This window comes from Macrobrachium rosenbergii, chromosome 41, assembly GCF_040412425.1.
Source record: "Macrobrachium rosenbergii isolate ZJJX-2024 chromosome 41, ASM4041242v1, whole genome shotgun sequence".
Taxonomy (NCBI): domain Eukaryota; kingdom Metazoa; phylum Arthropoda; class Malacostraca; order Decapoda; family Palaemonidae; genus Macrobrachium; species Macrobrachium rosenbergii.
This window is the reverse complement of record NC_089781.1, coordinates 36042452-36052660: the sequence shown is the minus strand read 5'-3', so window position 1 is coordinate 36052660 and position 10209 is coordinate 36042452.

Below are 10209 nucleotides of genomic sequence, written 5' to 3'. Positions count from 1 at the left end.
TCTGATTCAAGTTTATCATATTTTGCTACAGTAGCGATTTCAGAATGAAATGGTTTAACTCCGGTAGCATAGTTTACCACCTTTACTGGTTAATGTAATAAATGTAAACATTGCGTTCATTGCCGAACCAATATATACAGTATTGAATTACTTTTCTGCAAGTCTCAGTGTTTGTAAGGATTTGAGACATTTCTATATGATGAGACTCTATGTTCAGCTACCTTTTCTGAATAACGTGATAACGTATATTGTTCGCTACCGGGCCAATTCTTTTGGTAGTGAATACTTGTGTTATCTGAAAGTCTCTATTATGAGAGGGCTGAGATAGAGGGTTAAGAATACACTAAACGTTGGCTTTAATGGTTATAGTGCTGTTAAATCTTGCTACAACTCGACGGAACTTTCCCAACCTTAAACCACAACAACCCACAATGCACCAGTCATTAGATAGCGCCCTAGCTTCCACAGAGCTTCGACATGCGACATATATAATTTGCAAGACTTAATACATAACAGTCTCAGTGTCTGATAGGATTTGATATATGGCTGTATGACGGTAATCAGTGTAAGTCAAACAATGTCAGTAAAGGTTAACTTCTTTTTCCGAGTTGCATAAAAATAACTTTAAAGAAGAAGAATGTTGCGTTCGCTACCTCGTTTACCGATTAGCATAATATGTTGAATCTACATTTTTTATTATTCAATGTTAACTTGTAATTTGTGCAGTATTATTTAGTATTAAAATTGTTCGACATTGTTTGTCTTAAGAGGTACTTATTTACCAAGATTAGTCTGTATTTTGTGTACGACTTAACGTCAGTAAATGTTGTTGACGGGAGTGGCACCTTTTAGTAACCTGCCTCAAGTACACCTTCCTTGTTTTACGAAATCTTGCCGTGACGCGCGAAGCAGTGGCCATTGAGAGGAGCGTACATTTTGGTGCCCAGAACTCGGGATTTCTTTGGTTGTATGCAGAATCCTAAGGTAAGGTGAAGGAAGGAAAGCTGAGGAAGAGCCGGTCAGCCGGCCGTGGGTGGATGGCCCGTTCGTCGAATGCACTGATGGATTTGCTTGGCGATCGAGAAGTGAGCAAGGTAGAACTGCGAGATGCTGTGGATGACTTTGATCGACGTCTAGCTCACTTGGATGAAGTGCAGTCTGCCCTGGAGCTAGAAATTGGTGACCCACAGGACTTAGAAGAAGACATTGAGTATGCTGATAAGTTTCGGCGTCAGGTAAGGGTTCCTAGAATACAGGCTGCCCAAAGGTTATTATCCCTGGAGGAACTTGAGAAGCCACCAAGTGAGAGTAGAGTGGGTCTGCGGATTCTTTAGGCCAATGTAATGTGCGACTGCCTAAATTAGAATTACCTAAGTTTAGTGGAGTTTTGACTGAATGGCAGTCATTTTGGGACAGATTTGTGGCATTAGTAGATGATTCTGATGTCCCCATTATTGGTAAATTCTGTTATTTACAGTCACTGTTAGAAGGGGAGGCAAAATCTGTAATGCAGGGGTTATCCCAGACTAGTACTAATTACCCCATAGCCTGTAAAATGTTAAAGGAACGGTTTGGTAGGCCTGAACGCGTTATTTTTGCACATATTCAGGCCCTTCTTGGTATCACTATGCCTGCCAAGAATCCTAGTTCTAGAAATGTTTCCTCTGTGGAAATTACAGGATGAACTTTTAACACATACGTAGTTTAGAGGCATTAGGAGTGGATGGTAACCAGTATCCAGGGGTATTTATGACGCCTGTTATCCTGTCTCGATTGCCTCCTGACATTCGTTTGGAGTGGTCCAGAGAAGGATCTGGACATGAAAGGGACCTAGATTGGTTATTGAATTTTTTGCAGAGAGAAATAGAGCGCCGAGAAAGGTCAGATACAATTAAGGATATCAATGCAGTAAAGACTGATAGCCATAGTGTTGAATCTGAGAAAAGAAGTAAATTCCAGGGTTCTGCCTCTGCTCTTCAGACCTCTTCGGAGGTGTCCTTTTATAAGTGTATATTTTGTGGTAAAAATCACAAGAGTGAAAATTGTTTTGGTATCTTGAAACTTTCTATTGCTGAACGTGAAGAGGCCATTCGGAGTGCAGAACTGTTTCAGATGTTTGGAAAAAGGCCACATTTCCAGAGGTTGCCAATCAAAATGTGTAAAGTGTAAGGGAAAACATAATGTTTTATGCTGCACTGCCAATAAGACTAAAGTTTATAATAAGAATGATCAAAATGTAAGTGGTGCTGCTATGTCTCAGGATAATATTAATGAAAATGTAACTCATGTTGGGGTAGCTCATAGTGAACCTAACCTAAATAACAGTGTTAACTCAATCACGCAGTGTGTTGCAGACCAAAAAGGTTAAGGTGTTAGGGAAAAAGGGTATATGTGAAGCTACACTATTTGACACAGGATCTGATATATACTGTAGGTCTTATGTTTCCAGTAAATTTGTAAAAAGGGTAAGGCCTAAGTGGATAACTTCTGAGTACATATCATTTTCTTCATTTGGAGGAGGTAAAGCTTCCAAGAGTAACCAATTTAATGTGTATGAGATGAGTTTAGTTGGTTATAAGGGTGAGAGTCATTCTTTAATGGCAGCTGAAGTACCTGACATTTGCGCACCATTGTTCCGACCTAGTGTTCCTGATGGGGAGGTAATGGCATTTTCTAAATTGCATTTAGCAGATGATTATATACTTGAACAACCGCCATGTAAATGTTGATTAGTTCCGACACAATGTACAAACCCTCAGTCCTTTACATTAGGAATTACTTTCAGGCGTAGGCTGGAAACGGCTGTTAAACTCTTGAGCAAGGTGGTTAGGCAGTAACTACTGCCAGGTAGGCGAGGTACCCACCGGGCTGGCGGGGTACCCACCTGCCCGGATGTAAACATTCCAGTTTGCTTTCGGCCGTCATAAGTTGCTGACGTGTTTTCGTTCTCTCTCTCCGCCTGACTGACGTTAAGCTCTTATTATCCCGGTGGGATCTTTTTTGTTTATATACGTGTGTTTGATATTTATTAATACAAACCCACGATTTGTGATAACCTTGTATAAGCCGTCGTGCCCTGCCTGTGGCTTGGGTTTGACGGCCAAGGGCATAACTGGAGTAGCGTAACCAAGTGGTAATGCTTCTCTTCCAGCAGCCCTTTACGTAAATACTGAAGGCGCCCCTGTACTTTCGGAGATATAGTTTGGGACGCAATATCTTCACTCCCCTACATCCACCGGGATGTAAGAGTTAGTTCCCTTCTTGGGCTTCCGCCCTCCTTGTATAAGGGGCATCACTAATTTCTTCCTGCTTATGCTGAGTGTTGCTCGCCGCCTGCGCTTAGAGAATTGCGGGCCGAGTCGCATGAAGCAGTCCCGACATTCATTCAGTTTTGCTTTGGGATCGACCACAATACCTGATTAGATGACATATTTCCACGTCGGGATTGCGCTGACTCTGCTCCCGCCGATGTAAATCGATCGCTGTCATTGCTGGTCTTCATGTATGCTGTTGCAATGCCTCCTGCGTATCTGTGGTCCATCTGCTCCTGCTGTTCCCTGTGTTATGCTCTTGTCAACTCGACGACAGTCTCTGGGCTGCTCTTCCTGGTCTCCTGCCGCAGCCGCCCTGATCGCTCCTGTCGCTGCTGGTGACTTTCAAATGACATTCTGTCCATTACAGTAGCTCCTGCCTTCCGAACCGCTAATGTAGCTCCTGCATCGGATGTCCTGATCGTTCCCGCTTCTTCTCCTTGTGATCGTGCCCGGGGCCGCTTCCGTTGTGTTCCTGCCAGCTGCCTTGGAGGTTACGATGTCTGCCATCCTGTAGAAGATGTTGGCGTGAAAGGGAAGGAAGTCGCCTTGTGGAAGTGACGTTCCTGGCCGTTGCAATAGTAGCTCCTGCATCGGCTGTCCTGATCATTCCTGCCGCTTCTGGCGGTTGTTCCCGGTCCCGCTTCCGTGCGTTCCTGCCAGCTGCCCCAGAGGTTACGATGTCCGCTATCCTGTAGAAGATGTCGGCGTGAAGATGTAGGAAGTCGTCCTGTTGAGGTGATGTTCCTGGCCATTGCAGTAGCTCCTGGCTTCCAAACCGCTGCCGTAGCTCCTGCACCGGCTGTCCTGATCATGCCTGCTGCTTCTCCTGGTGGTGGTGTCCTGGCTGCGTCCGTTGTGTTCCTGCCGGACTACCCTGGAGGTTACGATGTTTCGTGTCCACCATCCTGTAGATGATGTCGGAGTGGAGGTGAAGAAAGCTGCCCCGTGGAAGTAGCCGCCGTCTTCTTCATCTTATCTTCGATATCGTCTTCTGCAGCGTCTTCCCTTCCTCTCCCGAGGTCCAAGGGGGTCCCAAGAATCGGACAGACCTCCGTCGGCCGAAGGAGAGGAATGCTGCTTCTTCCCCTTGATGCCCTTGGACGTCTAGGGACTGCCTCCTTCCGAGGAGGCAGTTTGTCTCTCATTGGCTCTTCTTGACCTTCGGGTTAGGAAACCGATTCGCATAGCCCTGGGTTTTGTGTTTCGGAAGCTGCGGGCGCGCAGACCTCAGTTTGCAATCCAGTTCCCGAGTCTTAGAGGTTCCACCTCTTAAGATGGAGGCTGCTTTGGGCGCTCGTTCGCGAGCCGCTCCGAGTGCTCGAGATTCTTTGGAATATCGAGTATCCCGATCTGGTCTGGAGAGATTTTCCTGGGCTCAGTTCGGGAGCAGTGCGAGAGAAAGAGGCGAGACACCTCCAGGTGTCTCGGCTCCTCTTCCTGCCAACACCGCAAGCGCTCCCCGAGTGTTTGCCAGTGCTCGGTCGGGTTCCCAGCCTAGTGTCTCGATCCTGTCGGTTCAAACATCAGAAGAAGCAGGGAAGAGATTCACTTTGGGAGTCCTGCGGGACTTCTAAGGGACTGGTTCTCTTCCGGGAGACAAGTTTCTCTCGTTGGCTCTTTCCTTCCTTGGGCAGGAACCGATTCACATTCTCCTGTGGGATCTTGCGTTTCGGGGGCCGCGAGAGCGCGGCCTCTCGAGGCCACGCCCTCATTGCCAGTCTTGGAAGTCTGCGTCTAAGACTGGTTCTGTGCTTGGCTCTTTCGATCTACAGTGGACCCCCCGTTTTCGCGGGGGATGCGTCCCACACCCCCACGAATAGGTCAAATCCGCGATTGCTTACAACGCCCCTCTAAAAATGCTTATACCTGTCTACCATGAAGGGTCAAACACCAAAGTATGCCTAAAAATACCAGCCTACATCAAATATACATTAAACTATTACCTTATTATGTATTAATCTTTGAAATTATACTATTAATATAATTTCCAAGCCATCTTAAACATTTTATCATTACATTTATACGGGCAGTACTGTATGGCTTACAGCTGTAGGTGAAACTAATCCAGTCCCCTACGTATTCAGCCACACATTTTCTTTCATACAGTTATAAGCCGTTCCGTTTTCTTTTCAGGGGGAACCATTGGTATTTATGTATACAGTATGAAATTCACAAAAAGAGACAAAAATTTAAAAACGTATGCACATTTAAAAAAATTTAATACTCGTATATTTGTACCTGTTATCATGAAAGGTCAACACCAAAGTACTGTACAGTATGCCTAAAAATACCAGCCTACATCAAATATACATTAAACTGTACCTTATTACTGTATTAATCTTTGAAGTGATACTAATTAATAAAATTTCCAAGTCATCTTAAACATTTTATCGTTAAATTTATACGTACATACTGTATGGCTTACAGCTGTAGGTTAAAATAATCCAGTCCCCCCTACATATTCAGTCACATTTTCTTTCATACAATTATAAGCCATCCCATTTTCTTTTCGGGGGAAACATTGGTATTTACGTATACGTAATTCACAAAAAGAGACAAAAAATTCTATAAAAATTTATGCACATTTTAAAAAAATTTCATACTTCTGTACTTACATATTAAGATTACTACATGATGAAATCACATGGGTACTCACCAGCGATGAATGTTGATTAAAGACGATGATGATGAATTAGCTGTGCAGTGCGATGAATAATGATGAAGATATGACTGCACAGCAAAGCAATGTTGTTACAACTCATCTGAGGGTGCCTCTTCACCTTCAGGAGGCACTTCTTCAGTTGATTTGGGAGGCACGACTTCAGGCGGTTGGGGAGGCATTTCTTCAGGCGATTCGAGAGGCACTACTTGGCGACTGGGGAGGCACTTCTTGGGTGATTTGGGAGGCTTTGGAGGGGCCTTCTTCAACTCCGTTTGATGAACATGGTGATAGAAGCTGCTGTCGCTGCTTTTTCATGGTGGTGAGGGTTTGATTATAGGGCTCCCATGCTGAATCAAGCATGTTTGAAAACTTTTAAGGAGCGTTCCCATAAAAGGATCCCATGTTGAAACACTCCTGCAGATCCTGAATCATTCTCTTCATGTGGGACAGACGTTCCAAATGTCAGGCCGCTCTCCTCTTCCTCCTGCTCCTCCCCTGAACCTGGAGTATCTTCTTCCTCACTGGCAGACTTCGTCAGCTCTTCCAAATCCTGGTCCGTCAGAGGGTCAGAGTGAGCATCAATAAGGGTGCCAATTTCATCCTTGGTGATGTCCTCAAGCCTTCCCCACCTAGAATCCTCGCCAACTGGACAGCCTTATTAATGGCCGAATGCTGAATTTCTTGAGGAGAGAAGCCCTGTAATCATGAACACCTCCAGCCACAACTTGTTCCAGCATGAATTCAGGGTCTCCTTCTTCATGTCATTCAGTGATCGGCTGATGAACCCAGACGTGGCAATTGTGACTCTCACGCCAATATTCTTTTTCTCGCGTAAATTCACTGTCACTGTCCATTGCAGTTACAAGGTGCTGGGAGTTCCACATAGAGTGCCTTGAAGGCAACTGGATCACGCCCTGGTCCATAGGCTGGAGGAGAGAGGTGGTGTTGGGAGGAGGAACTCAAACTGGACTCCCTTGTAAGAAAGATTGAGAGGGTGGCCACCAGCATTATCCATAATCAGCAACACCTTGAACTCCATGCCCAAGTTGTTCAGGTATTGCCTAACTTGAGGGACTGCTCTGATGGAACCAGTACTCTGTGAGGACTTTGGTGATCCAGGCCTTAGGGTTATGCATCCAGAACACAGGAAGCAATGCCTTGTTCTTATTCTTGAGGGCCCTGGGGTTTGCAGCCTTGTAAATGAGGTCTGGTTTAAGCATGAAACCGGCTGCATTCCCACACATGAGGATGGTATCCCTATCCTTCTGGGCCTTGAATCCGGAGGCTTTAGCTTCTTCTCATCCTTCATAAGGGCATGTCCGGGAAGGCATCTTCCAGAACAGGCCAGTCTCATCCGTATTGAACACCTGTTCTGGATGGTAGCCCTTCTCCTCAATGATCTTCTTGAAGGCTTCCGGATATTTCCAGTGGCTGTTTCAGTGTCTGCAGATGCAGCTTCCCCATGCAGAGTAACAGACTTTAGGTTGAACCGAGATTTGAAATCTGTGGAACCACCCCTTGCTGGCCTGGCCTTGAGGCGCTGATGATGGTCCTGCTTGGGGTTCTTCCCCTCTTCTTCTTCTGCTGGTTCATCAAAGCCTAGAAATTCCAATTCGCCTTCTTCAACGCCTTCCTCTGCCTGTACCACGTCGTCGCCTTCCTTAGCAGTTGATAACTGCAGGGTGGAGTTGTCGTGCTTTTGGGAATGATGTTGGAGTCGAGGGGCACATTTTTCTTCCGGCAGTCCTTTATCCAGATTGCCAGAGCAGATTCCATTTTCACCATTGTTTTATCCCAGCACTGTTGCAACTGTCTTTGCACTACCGAAGTAGCTCATACTCACAGCCTTGCGATATCTCCGCCTCTTTCTTCTTGATATATCTCACTGTGCTCTCATTTACACTGAAATGGCGACCAACCGCGGCAAAACTTTTGCCCTCCTTTAACATGTCAAGAAGTTTCACCTTCTCCTCGAGTTTCATAACAGATTTCTTTCTTTTAAACTCTTTGCCATAAGGCTTTGAAGGAGCAGGGCGTTTTTTAGCAGGCATTTTAGGGGTAATACTCGCCGATTCACAAAGATAAAAAATCGAAACGGGACAGACGCATCCGGTTTCCCACGGTAAGATGCTGCGAACTATACGCTGGATCTAAAGATGATGCCGTGGAGTGTCCTCCCAGAATTCCGTGTTCGTGAGTTGGTTGTGAATAGAAGCTTCAGCCAATCAGCGCCAAGTGAACAGCCATTGAGCGCCAAGGAAAATGAATGGTGCTTCTGGATTGGCTGGCTGCTTTGCAGATGACAGCCAATAGTGTGTCGAAGTATCACTGATCCTAGGTACAACAGCGTTTGTCAGCATCGCGATTTCTTTGTATTTGCAGAGAGGTGGCTTGGGTGAAGCACTTTTAAGAAAAACAAATATATATTTTTGAAATTTTGCTGTGTTTACGTTAATATATTACAGTACTGTAATATTTGAAAATTAGTAAATCATTTTTAACTTACAAAATGTACTTACAGCAGTCATTACAGTAATATATAATTTACATACATGAAAATGCTACGTACATGATGTAAACATATCGTACCCTGCAGTATTCCTGTTGTCTTACGTATTTTAGATATGCTCTCACGTAATCTACCCATAGTACTGTACTGTACTATGTATCATCCTAAAACACTTTTTGTATGTAATATTTAAAAATCATCTTACAACAAAACATTTTATAAAATGTACGTACTGTATCATAGAAGGTCCGTGTTAGTATATGTACAAAATAATAGTTTTTGTATACCGTATGATAGGAAATTTTGACCCAATATACAACCCGTTTTATTGCTATCTTACAAAAAAACATTTTATAAAATGTACGTACTGTATGCAGAAGATCCGTGTTAGTATATGTATCTAACCAGTACAGTAGTACCATTTGTACCGTAGCGGCAAATTATCAGCAAATGACCCAATACAGTATACAGTAGTGTAATCCGTTTTATCGCTTCTGTATTCATTGTTTGTTGTTTTCATGTACAGTACTATGGCCTAAAAATATTTTTTTGAAATCGTGCATTAAGATGTCCTCTGAATGCTCTTGTTTCTTCTAAGGCCTCTGGTGCCAATAGCCTACAATTACTGTAATGACTGATGAGAAGAAAGTACTGTAGACATGATTGTTTTGTTAAGAGAGGGCAAAAGTCACGGAGAAGTAGCAGCCCATTACAGCATGACATTAATTCCGGTCGCTCCACATTGAGCATGAACATCAGGTAAAATACTCACTACTGCAGCCCTGTCTGTACCACCTTCGTTGCCATGTTCAAATACCTTAACATGACAGTGCCTCCCGTCATTCATCGTACTGCACAACTAATTCATCATCATCATCATCTACAGCATACTGAAATCAACATTCATCACCAGTTACTACCCTTATGATTTAATTTTACAGTACAGTACAGTACTGTATTATTTATTATTATTAAGGTACCCAGTGTAGTACTGTATACATATTATTATTTAATTTCTATTACTATTATATGTACAGTACTGTAGTACAGTATTATTGATTTACATGATTTTTTAATGTTATTATACAATAAATATGAAAATACAGAATACTATTGCTATATACATATTTAATTTATATTACTATTATATGTACAATACTGTAGTACAGTATTATTATTGATTTACATGATTTTTAATGTTATTATACAATAAATATGAAAATACAGAATACTATTGCTATACGAAAGACAAAAAAATCTTTTCCGCGAATATGGAGTTTCCAGAAATATTTTTATAGATGTGTTCCATGGAAAAACCCTGTGATGCCATGCGTTGTTTCCCTATTAAATTTTTTAGATAGGTTCCATAGAAAAATAAAAGGATATCTGGACTGAGTGGGTGAGTCCGCCGTTGCAGCACTACTGTTGTTATACTATGCGGTCCACTGTATTTTTTATACAAAGCAGCCGCTGCCCTGATTTTCCTTCAGTGTGCTTTTGGGTAACTCGAATTCTATGAATCACATTGCACTCTTTTCGAGGCACAGAACGAGAGAGAGTGCCGAAACACCCAGGTGTCTGTTTGCTGGGATGCCCGGGTGTCTGGGTGCTGAGACGCGGTGTCTCGATACTGCTCGCCAGCTGCTTCGGTTGCTAGGGCGGGCTTCATTCATGTGTCTCGAACTTTAGGGTTAGAGCATGCAAGATAGCAGACACAGAATTCC